At 42.4% G+C, this 12113-nt stretch overlaps 1 long non-coding RNA gene across 1 annotated transcript in view; it reads right to left on the reverse strand.

The window, feature by feature from the left end:
* LOC125447763 (uncharacterized) overlaps positions 1–11190 on the reverse strand; it is a 51500-nt gene extending 40310 nt beyond the window's left edge. The window contains exon 1 of the long non-coding RNA XR_007246601.2: positions 11088–11190. This is a non-coding gene — a long non-coding RNA (uncharacterized LOC125447763). The remainder of the gene's footprint in view (positions 1–11087) is intronic.
* Between the last annotated feature and the right edge of the window lie 923 nt (positions 11191–12113).

A 12113-nucleotide genomic window follows, 5' to 3' on the forward strand; every position in this document is an offset into this window, starting at 1 on the left:
TCGCAACTCGTACTCCCATTGTGGGCAGTGACCGCAGTACCCTCCCCAAGTCCAAGGTCCAGCCCCTCCACCTGTCCCTTCATGCCCAGGCTAACTGCTGGGCACTCCCGGGCTTAGGAAACTGCCTGTGCTGCCTTCCGGGCGGCATCCCCCCGTCGGGGGTACGGAGGCAGGAGAGTCCGGCTCTGGGTCAGGCTGGGGAACGCGCTGTTTCCTCCTTCCCGCCTGGAAGTTCTGGGGGGGCCTCCAGGGCCCCAACGGCACGTGACTGGGTGCCAGAGGGAGCCTCAGGATGCCTCCCGTCACCTGGAAGCGGGGTGCTGCTTTCCTTCTCCCTTGAGATCTTTAGCTTCTGCTTTGGGCGGGCCTCCTCCGAATCTCCCTCATCAGAGGAGCTCTTATAGCCCCCCTATAGCTGCCTTTTCCCGCCTGATGGTTGCGGTTCCTGGGCCCGCCTTCCTCCTCGCTTTCCGGACTGTCGTCCACTCCCCTGGGTCGCCTGTCGCTGCCTCCATCGACTCCAGGTTGTCGGGGGAGGAGCGGAGCCTGCAGGGGCGCTTTGCTGGCCTCAGACCCATCCTGCGGAGCTGGGCCCTCCTGCACGACCTGGCCCTTCTGCACATTAGTGGGGTCCTTGCAGGGCCCTGGTGCCTTCCTCTCCTCCGGGGGTGCTGGCCCCGCATTGCCCCTGCCGGCGACCTGGGCGTAGGTGGTCCCCCGCCGCGGGCATGCCCTATAGAGGTGGCCTGCTTCCCCGCAAAGGTTGCAGCGTTTTTCTTGTGGGCAATCCTTTGCAAGGTGTCCCTCCACCCTGCAGTTCCTGCAGATGGTGACTTTGCATTCGGCCACCACGTGACCTGACCTACCACAAGCATGGCAGGCTTTAGGTTGCCCTGCATAGGTCAGGTAGCCCTTGCTCCCGCCGATCGCGAAGCTGAACGGTGGGTGTACAATGTTCCCATCCGCGCCCATCCTCAGCGTCACCTTGACCTGCCTCTTACTGTCCAGATGCCAAAGCGGTCCATGATGTCGGTTAGGTCCCCTTCCACCTTCACGTACCTTCCAAGGAAGGTCAGGACATCAACTGCTGGCACATGTGGGTTGTACATGTGTACAGTCACCATACAGCTCCTCTGCGCTGGCATCAAAAACAGCGGGACAGCGGTCAATACAGAGAGGGGGCCCTCACCTCCTTTCTGCTTGAAAACCTCCAGGAAGCGCTCGCAAAGCTTGGCACTCCTGAAGGTTACATCGTAAAAACCTCCTCCGGGGAAATCCTGCAGGCAGTAAATGTCCGCAGCAGTGAACCCACAACAGTTCAACAGGACCCTCTTCACGAAGAAGGTGCGGTGCACAGGTGCACCTTTATCCACCTTCTTCACGGAAACACGGATGGTGTTCCGGACCCCCTGACCTGGGTCTTGAGCACTTGCCGCAGCCATCGTTGCAGGTTGGCTGCTCCCCTGAACCAGCATTAGGCCGAAGCCAGCATTAAGATCCACCGGTTGCAAGGGTGCACAGCCAACCCGACGTCTTCCTTCCACCTCCAACACAGCGCTCTCCTTCTCTCGGTCCACAAAAGAGTGGGTCTTTAGTTTGTTCCGGATGTAAGCTGGTTCACTGAGCTGGAAGGTTTGTTCCCAGACAATCAGTCACCATTCTAGGTAACACCAACAGTGAGCCTCCGACGAAGCGCTGGTGTTATGTCCCGCGTTCTATTTATCTGTTTAGGTTTCCTTGGGTTGGTGATGTCATTTCCGGTTCTTTTTCTCAGGGGATGGTAGATTGGCTCCAAATCAATGTGTTTGTTGATGGAGTTCCGGTTGGAATGCCATGCTTCTAGGAATTCTTGTGCGTGTCTCTGTTTGGCTTGTCCTAGGATGGATGTGTTGTCCCAATCAAAGTAGTGTCCTTCCTCATCTGTATGTGAGGATACGAGTGATAGTGGATCATGTCGTTTTGTGGCTAGTTGATGTTCACCACTATCATTCGGATGAAGGGTCTAGGCCCGAAACGTCAGCTTTTGTGCTCCTGAGATGCTGCTTGGCCTGCTGTGTTCATCCAGCCTCACATTTTATTATCTAGGGGCTAATGTACATAGTTCTTTGAAAGTTGTATCACAGGTTGACAGGCTGCTTAAGAAGACATTTAGCTGCTTGCCTTCATTGCTCAGACCATTGAACATAGGAGTTGCAATGTCATATTGAGGTTGAACAGAACGTTGATGAGGTCACATTTGGAGTATAGTGTACAGTTCTGTTGACCCTGGTATAGGAAGGATACTATTAAATTGGGGAAGCTTCAGAAAAGATTTACCATGATGTTGCAGTGCAGGAGGGTTTCAGTTATAAGGAGGCTGGATAGACTTGGACCACTTTTTCCCTCAGAGTGAAGGAGATTGAGGGGTGACCTCATAGAGGTTTATAAAATCATGAGGGGCATACACAGGCAAATAGCAAACATCTTCTCCCTTGAGTGGGAAGAGTTCAAATCTAGGGGCATATTTTTAAAGTGTGAGAAGAAAGATTTTAAATGGACCTGAGGATAATTTTTTAACACAAACTGTGGTTTGAATGTGAAATTTACTGCCAGAGGATGTGGTAGATGCAGATACAGTTACAACATTTAAAAGACGTTTGGATAGGTACATAAAGAGGAAAGATTTAGAGAGATAATGACCAAATGCAGGAACTAGTTTAGTTTGGAAAACTGAGTCAGTGTGGATGAGTTGGGCCAAAGGGTCTGTTTCCGTGCTGTACAAGTCCATGACTAATGAGAAAGTGTTCAGCAAATAGCTCTCATCAACAAAGAGGCTTCAAACGAGAACCTTGCTGATTACAAGTGAATTTTACTGTTAGAGGCAGGAAGGAAACTTGTGTGGTAAAGCAAGTTCTGAATAACGATGATTAAATGAGAAAACCTAGCCATTGATCACATACTAGGTTCACAGAATGATACAAGTGTACCTCCTCATATGGCATTAATTGGTTAGATAATAATCTCAAAGCCTTTTGTACGATGAATATTTAATGATAAGTTAGGAAATTTGGGAACAGGAAGAAGGTTAAAGATGCAGTCAAAAGTGTTCATTTTTAAAGAACTTGTGAAGGCAGGCAGAAAACTATCAAACGGGCTCATAGGAGATACAATTGAGAAATACAAATGCATCCTGTATCATACAGGAAGCGCAAAGACCGAGGGCTAAAAATGAGTATACACTTATTCTTGGGTTCAGTGGTCACTGAAATCCACCTGATGAGACAAACAGCACACAAACCTAGTGCTCCTACTTACGGAGTTGATTGTAGATTTGGTCTAAACGGGTTCCATGTTACTGGCTGCCTGGGAAATCAGCAGGGGACCAAACAGCATGCCACCCTCTTCCTCTTAAAGGCAATCTATCCCTCTTAAAGGGAAGAAGAACTCATTGGAAGGCTGACTGTACTGACACTGGCTGCACATAGGAACTACACAAATAGAGCACCAGCAAAGAGGCATGGACTCCAGGGCTCAAAGATTTAGTTTGATAGGAGGGAGAGGTGATGTTTCTGTAGGAGCTACTAACTTCAAGGCAGATAAAGGGATGGAAGCAGATGGCCAGGGAGGGTCAATAGATCTGGCTCCAAATATCTGACACTAGTGACATAAGTGGCTCCCAGCTCTCACGTGGGTGGTCAAGATCAATGAAAGTATCTTCAAAGACTATCTTTTACTTACACTCATCCAATCTCTCAGGCTGTTCAATCAACTACACTATTATTCACCCATTAGCAGTTATAAATCTTAACAAAAATCCATTATTTCAATATCAACAATGGCAGGATGTGTTAAGCAGTAATTTAACTGCTTGTCAACACTGCCCAGTCAATTCTCTGTTGACAATTGCATTCCTCGCAGGGGCCACCAAATAACAATCAGGAGCATGTACTCTCTTCTCTGACCTAGGGCCAAATGTAGCACTTTTCTGCTGCCCTGTCTGAGATCAACAAATGGAACAGTAATTGATAGAGATTTTTCTACTCTGTGTTAGGTATTGAAACAGTTAAACTGCAGGGAAGAATGTTCTGCTACCAAAGTAACACCTGCAGGCATAAAAGACACTTTAACTACAGGAAAAGCTAATGATCATGTGAATGCTACCTTTGAAGTTGAAAGGATGAGAATAGTGCAAAGAAAAATTCTACAGTCATACAATGGGCCAAGGAATTGTCAGCAAACATGGAGAACAAATTCATAGTTACAGGAAAGAGCTCGAGCTCCCAAAGATTGCTACTGCAAGTGTAGGAAACATTTCCTCACACTATTACTGGTCTTGACACCTAAAAGATCTCTTCATGTATATTATACATTTTCTGTTCTGTTAGTTAATTTTATTGCTTTGCATTTGAGATGTTGACTTAATTAAACTGTGGTGGAAAGTTGTTTTACAAATGCTAAAATATGGAAACACACAATGCATGCAGTAAAACTGTAATCACTCACTGCATTGCTGCAATTGAGAAGTTATTTATATTTCCAAATTTGGTGTCTACAGCACATACTTCTATTATGCCATTTCAAAGTATGAAAAGCATTTAGACAAATAAAATCAATCATTTCCTGTTTGTCTATTCTGACCTTGCAATTAGGCATCTATTCTCAATAATTAATCTCTGGCAAGTGTCAGGTTGTGCCTTTTTGGGACCACTTACCAAAGGAAGTATCTGGAGCGCTTATGTGTAGTAGACGTGTTCCTACCTCTGGGCCCGAAGACACAGTTTCAAATATCACCTGCTCCACAGGTGTGCAATAACATCTCTGAACAGATTGATTACGAAATTATCTGTCGGCTGTATCTAAGTATTTGTCTTAAAGAGACAGATTAGGATCATTACACCTCTAATAAAAGTAAAATACTGCAGACACTGGAAATCGGAAACAAACACAGAAAGTACTGGAGGAAATCTGACAGCAGAGAGAAAAGCAGAGTTAACATTTTGAGTTTGATACCACTCTTCTTCTGAAGAACAACACTTCTTTGGTAGTTGAACATCACAATAGTGCTCCAGCGATCACGTTACCACAGGCAATGAATACAGATTACTGCACTGATTGAGTGACATGCACCAACAAGTGTGTAAGTGCTAAAAGCAGAATTAAGTTTCCAGTCAAATTCCAATCCAGGTTATAATCCAATAAAAATGCACTCTTACAGACACTGGATATTGGAGGACAGAATTTGCTGTGAAATTGATGCTTTGGATGAGCTAGTTAGAATCATTGGATATTAGTCTATTGAGTTGATACCTTAAGGACAAGAGTGGAACATGAGTGATTTACTGGAGTTGGTTAGTGGTTGCAAAGGTATCATGAGTGAATTGGTGATGTGAAAAAAAATGTTATGTGCAAGATCACTTCTAGATGTAAAAAAGAGAAAAAGGGCAGGGGTGAAGAATGTCAGAAATACAAATACAGTGAATTAGATAGGAAATTTAAGCAAGATAATAAAGTGTGAAGCTGGATGAACACGGCAGGCCAAGCAGCATCTCAGGAGAAATTTAAGCAGTTACTTTGCATAAACTAGTAGGCTGCAAGTCCAAAGTCAATTTGGTGAATTCAGTAAGGTCGCCAGCAGGCAAGATATGGCTGTTATTGGATCCTGTTGATCAATAGCTTTGACGAATCCAGTAAAATTCCTTTGAATTGCTACCAATTTAGGAGACTCGTGCATTGGGAACTGAAGGTATTAATACACCATGAAACACGAGGCAAAAGCAGCTGTAGTTAACTTTAAATTGTTGGGGGCTACCATCACATCAGAGATGCTTCTTAAAGTCTGTGAAATGAGAATGTGTTGATTACACTGATTAAAAGCAGAACCCTCTGCTCCTCTATATACTTAAACTGTTACAGTCTAACATGAAACAGGGATCAGCTAAAGTTTAACTGAACGACTGGTGCCAATTGAGCTGTTTAAAGTTGCTGTGGTGCTCATCTCAAATTGCTTTTGTTTCAGTTTCCAGCTCAGACTTTTTTATTCTTCAATGCACAGTGCACAACCTGATGTAAAATTCAATGGGCCAATATTACTATATTCACAGCGATATACTGTGCTTTTGTCTTTTATTCTGCCAATCTTCACTCCCCCTGCTCTTCAAATAATTACATATGAACAGCATTTCATGTCTTCTGTGTGTTATAAAATGCTTTGCAAACAATTGACTACTTTTGAGGGTAGTAATTGTTTTGTAACATTTTGGGATGCAGAGGTATTGTCCCTCACTCTTGGGCCAGAAGCTCAATGAATTGATAGCCATGGAGGGTGCATTGATAACTAGACAGTTGATTATCAGCCTGTAAGTCCTTCCAATATGTCAAATGGCAGGAGATAAAAGCAGGAGTTACCTGGTCAACAGCTCTGGAGAAACCAATGACAAATCATTGCAGTACCTTGCCAAGCATAATCACGGGCCAACATAAATCCAATGAGAAGCGATAATGGGAACTGCAGATGCTGGAAAATCCAAGGTAATAAAGTGTGAAGCTGGATGCACACAGCAGGCTAAGCAGCATCTCAGGAGCACAAAAGCTGACGTTTCGGGCCTAGACCCTTCATCAGAGAGATGAAGGGTCTAGGCCCGAAACGTCAGCTTTTGTGCTCCTGAGATGCTGCTTGGCCTGCTGTGTTCATCCAGCTTCACGCTTTATTATCATAAATCCAATGAAAATCACTAATCATGAACATCATTTTAGGACACAGTATCTGAAGAGGCTGAGAATTGTTTTGCAACAATCTGTGCCCAGCAAGGTCACACCAAGAGCAATGAGATGAATGACCAGTTATTTTGAGTCTTTTTTACGTATTTTTAGTTGTGCACTGCAGTGAGAAAATAATTGTTTTAAAGCCGACGATGCTGAAGAATTACTGCAGTTGTGAAAGCACAAAATCTAACACTCACAATAAATCTTAATCCTGTGAACAGAGACCACAGAGCTGCTTTTTCAGCTTTCCTTCCATCTATAACACCCATTTTTTTTCCTTCCTGTCTGTGTGCAAGTGTTTGTAAGAAGAGTTTATAAGGGGATTAGAGTTTTAACTTGTGGAGTTATATATTGACATTTAATAATAGTTTAAGTGTACCTCGAGCCTGCTTATTCATAATAAATAGCAATGCTGTTAAGTACAGAAACATTGTCTTTGCTTTTGTCACCCTGGGTCTGGGGATTTCTGCATATTTTAAAAAAATCTTTAACTTTGTGATGAGGACTCTGTTAATAGCAGGGCTTGATTTCCATTACACTACCCCAGTGAGACATGACAATGGCATGTAGTTGAGGTCCAGAAGCTAAATGGTGATTGATGAAACCAGAACCAGTCTTTACTTGGAATATATTTATGCGCTGAATGAAATATTACTGATATACATCTTCCAACTCTGCTCCTGTCAGTAAATGTAGAGCTATTTTCTGATCAATCTATTCAGAGATGTTATTACACACCTCTGAAACGGGTAGGACTTGAACCTAGACTGCATGGCACAGAAGCCGGGACACTATCACTGAGTTCTCTGTCAATGAATGTATGTATGTGGTCAAAGCTTCCAACTGTATGCATCTGACTTCAATTGGTACAGCTAACACATAGATGTAGGATGAAAATTGGCTATATCACCAGAAATATTTGTTCTTCTTCAATGAAGATGGAAATTGTTTTTATTTTGCTCTAATTGAAACAGGCCTGGCTTAATATTTGATCTAAAATACAATGGAGATGGGAAAACAAAATTATGGAGGGATTTGAAGATGATGAATAAGGACTCAAACTTAATTCCTTGAGGAACAGGTAGGTAGAGTGAAACGATGAGGACGGCAGTACTAAGCAAGCAGAACTCAGTGTGCAACATATAAATGCTGTTCCGATTGTTACAGCAAAGAAATGAATGTCAAGTTTTAACTATGTCTTTAGTAAAGAAAATAAGATACAAAGTTATGTGGTTGCTGGAGGTCTGAGATGAAAACAAAGTGGTGGAGAAAGTCAGCAGGCTGGTAGCAATGTGGCCAGAGGAACAAAGTTCATGCCTAGTGTCTAGTATGACTTCTTCACCTGCTGATTTTCTCCAGAACTCTCTTTTAATCCCCTTTTTTCTTGATAGTTTCTCCCATTTGAGAGAGACGCTGAGAGATGGGATCTATTAAATGTGGCATTGACTGGGAACTCTGACCATACTTAGTGTACTGTCAAGGGAATCTGGCTCAGGTTACAGGGTGATTGTCAGTGAGTTTTTTAAAACATAAATGGTGATACAACGAGTACTGTTTCTACCTCTCAGCCTGGAGCTGTGTTCAAGTCCTACTCCAAGGCTTAATAACCACAAAAGGGGCATTCATGATGTGGCCAAATAGGTTGAGTATCAACTTCCAGACCTTCCAACAAATGCGAACGGAAGGTGGGAAAGGTCTGGTCTACAACATGTATAGCATACATTGCCACAGCAACTCGGACTCCCTGGATGTCCTATTGGTTCAATTAATTAGATGGCCAATATGGATTAAGTTAATGCAAAGGGCGTTGGATTTGACCTTCATTCATTCCGGCTGTGGTGGATAAAGGATCTGCCTCTTTGCAGTACCTGTGCAGGAGATCAAAGCTGTGGGATGCATTTGTTTTTGGGCAGCAAATTGAAGATTACTACTGATTTATAGATAGGATATTTGGGCATTGTACCTATTACTATCAGTTATATGCAGACTACTAATTATATTAATGTTAGATACTAAAGGAACCTGACTATTAGGATTATTAGTACGTTATTAGTCCAATTCTGTTTAGTGGAATCAAAGTGCCTCTAAATTGCTGGTTTTCTCCTTACGAATCGTTCCCCTTAGATTCAATTTTTTGTTTTCCTTAGCTTTGCCAGCTGCCAAGTCTCCTGCTGGCTCTCAGAATTTCTAGTATAACAGTTGCTGTCATGAACTTACAAAGATAATCAATTGCAGTAGACATGACTTTTATATGGTTAGCACATTAATGTGTGGGCGTTGTGATCACACATCACCTGACCAAGCTGTCACATGATCAGATGGACTGTGATTCAGCTTTCTGGAATACCTCAACAAACTTGGCAACTCTATGCATGACCACGCATAATCTAAGGATCCTTTAAAAGTTGAAAACGTCATATGAGAAAAGCAGAAAGGGTTACAACAGAAACTGGATGATTCTAAACACTGGAACTTGACTGTTTATAGACCAGAATCTTTAATCATAAACTGATGGTAAATTTAATAATAAATCTGACAGCAGCATAATGATCTTGTCAAGATTGCTGCTAATGAATATTATAACAGACAGTCACAATAGTGGGATGTTTATCTAGACCAGATTTTAAAAAGCAGCTCATTGTAACAAATATAGAACTATTTCATTTTGCATAAAAATAATGTGCATCTATCCTGGTGGCTTCTTATTTTATATATCCCTCGGGTTGACTCTTCCTTGTATTTGGGTTTGGTCCAGACGACTCAGTCTACAATGAGCTATTCAGAAATCTCAGTATAAACAAGCTAGCAAAAAGACGACAGCTAAGGGTAAGGGAAGAAAGAACAAAATTCCTGAAATAAAAGTTAATTGTTTCCCCCAGTGACAGTGTTTCATCATGGGGCATAAAGTTTTCAATGGCTTTGCAAACCAGAATTTTGCACTGTCAGAGATAAATCACACAGACTCAAACAGATTCTCGTCACACAGTGAAGAGATTATCAGGAGCATAATCCTATTTTTCCTTTACTCTTTCCAAATTTCAAATACGCCATTCTGCTTTACCTGTGAGTTACTGACTTCAAAATCAGTTTGAACTGGGATATAGATGCTTATTAATCTGCAAACTGATAGTGAATCCAAGTGGCAGTTTTACTTATTTTGGAGGTTCGGACAGTCTTTGTCAGTTTGTCCAGAGTTCATGGGGAACCGGAACTCTTTTGCTGGCTGTTATCCAAAACCGAAAAGACTCAGTGGTCTTGTTGTCTTTAAACAATAATTGGATCCTTGTAAGTCTGGATGCCAGGACATCAATGAGCTTTCTTCTTTCTTTGGGCTGATCACAAAGCTCTCACAGCATACGTTTTGGAAGATGACACATAACATGTCTCATCCTGCTTCACAGATTAAATAATAATCCAAGTAAAGGGGAAGTCAAAAAGTAAATCCTGCTGGCATTTAAAAACCAAGCTTGACATTATCCAATGTAACTCAATAAAATATTCTAGGGCACTTCATAGGAGCATTAAAAAGCAAAGGTGGACCCTGAGCAATGTAAGCTTAAATGAGGTTTGATAGTGAAAAACTTGGTCAATGGAGTAAACATAAGTGAATTTTAAAAGCGGAAAAAGAGGTACAGAGACAGAGACGTTTAGAGAGGGGATTTTAGAGAGAAGGCCTGGGCAGCTGAAGGCACAGCAACTGTGGTGGAGCACTAAATATCAAGCATGCTCAATAGGCCAGAACTGGATTACAGCTGGGAAGGTTTTGGGCCGAGAGGAGATTACAGAGATATGGTGCAGCAAGGTCAAAAAGGAAATAGAAAATAAGATAGTATGGAGCTGGAAGAACTCAGCAGGCCAGGCAGCATCAGAAGAGCAGGAGAGTTGATGTTTCAGGACAGCACACTTCTTCAGAAGTGGGTAGGGGGAAGGGAGCTCTGAAATAAATAGAGAGAAGATGGGTGGGGCTGTGGAAGGTAGGCAGGATGGTGAAAGGTGAGTGCAGGTAGGGAGTGGCGGGGATTGGTCAATGGGATGGGAGAGAAGATGGACAGGTTGTGTCAGGTCAAGAAGGCAGGGATGAGAGGGAGGCTTGGGTATAGGATGAGGGTGGGGGAGTGGGGAGATTTTAAAACTGGTGAATTCCATGTTTAGGCCATCGGGCTGCAGGCTTCCAAGGCTAAATATGAGGTGTTAATGCTCCAATTTGCGGATGATGTCATTGTGGCACTGGAGGAGGTCCAGGATGAACATGTCACACAGGGAGGGGAAAGGGGAATTAAATGGTTGGTGACCGGAAAGTGTTGTCGTTTGCCATGTACAGAGTGCAGAGAAAAGACAATTCTCACCTGTAACCTCCAACTGACTTTTTATCCAAATATTTCAAATCCAAATCCTTTGATTACTGAAAACATCCAAGGCTGGAGATCGCAGCAGGTCAGATAGCATCTATGGAAAGAGAGCAAACTAATATTTCGAGTCTAGGTGACTCTCTCTTCTGATTACTGACTCCTTCTGCCACTAGAAACAAGTCTCTCTATGTACTCTCTCAAAACCTCAATTCTGAATGTCATTCAAGTTCCTAAGGAAATCAATCCATAATACTAGAACAGATTAGAAAGTTTGTGGCTTGGACAATTAAGTAGCAAATGAACTTTAACATATACGTGTGAAGTGATGTACTTTCACTTTCAATCTTTTAATTCTGGTTTTTGTAACCAAGTAGGCACCAATGAAGGGTGACTGTGCACTTTTCACTGTCCTCATGTACTCTTATACTTCGTACATGTGACAAATAAATAAATCTAAACTTAAACAGAAATCTTCTATGCCAACAAATAAGAATCTGAATGGGGTAGAAGAGCTGATGAAGCTAGAGAAAGAAGAGAAACACATCTGTAAAAAACAGCACTGCAGGTCAGACAATCATCCAGCATGCTTTAAAAAAGGCACTTAGATTTAGTTCCAGAGGTCTGGAACTCAATAATATTGAAGTTTTATACTAAAATTGCATAGCACCATGGTCAAGATATACAGGAGACGCTGTGTACAATTCTCATCTCTATTCTATTTAAAGGACAAAGAAACACAAAGGATCTATTAGGAGGTACCAGAAATGAGATTATAGTTTTGGGGAAGACTGAACATGCTCTCTTCTTTGGAAAAACTTAAGAGGTTTTAAAAGCAATGGATAGGTCAGATGTGACATATTTGCTCTACTGAGGGAATCCAAAACTAGAACTCCTTTGTACAAGATACGTAATAACAAAACCAAAGACGTATTCACTCTAAGAATGGTAAGAACATGAAATGAATGACTACAGGAACTTTTGAAGGCAAATTGCTTTGATACTTTCAAAAGGAACTGAGACAAA

This window comes from Stegostoma tigrinum, chromosome 39 (genome assembly GCF_030684315.1).
Source record: "Stegostoma tigrinum isolate sSteTig4 chromosome 39, sSteTig4.hap1, whole genome shotgun sequence".
NCBI classification, from domain to species: domain Eukaryota; kingdom Metazoa; phylum Chordata; class Chondrichthyes; order Orectolobiformes; family Stegostomatidae; genus Stegostoma; species Stegostoma tigrinum.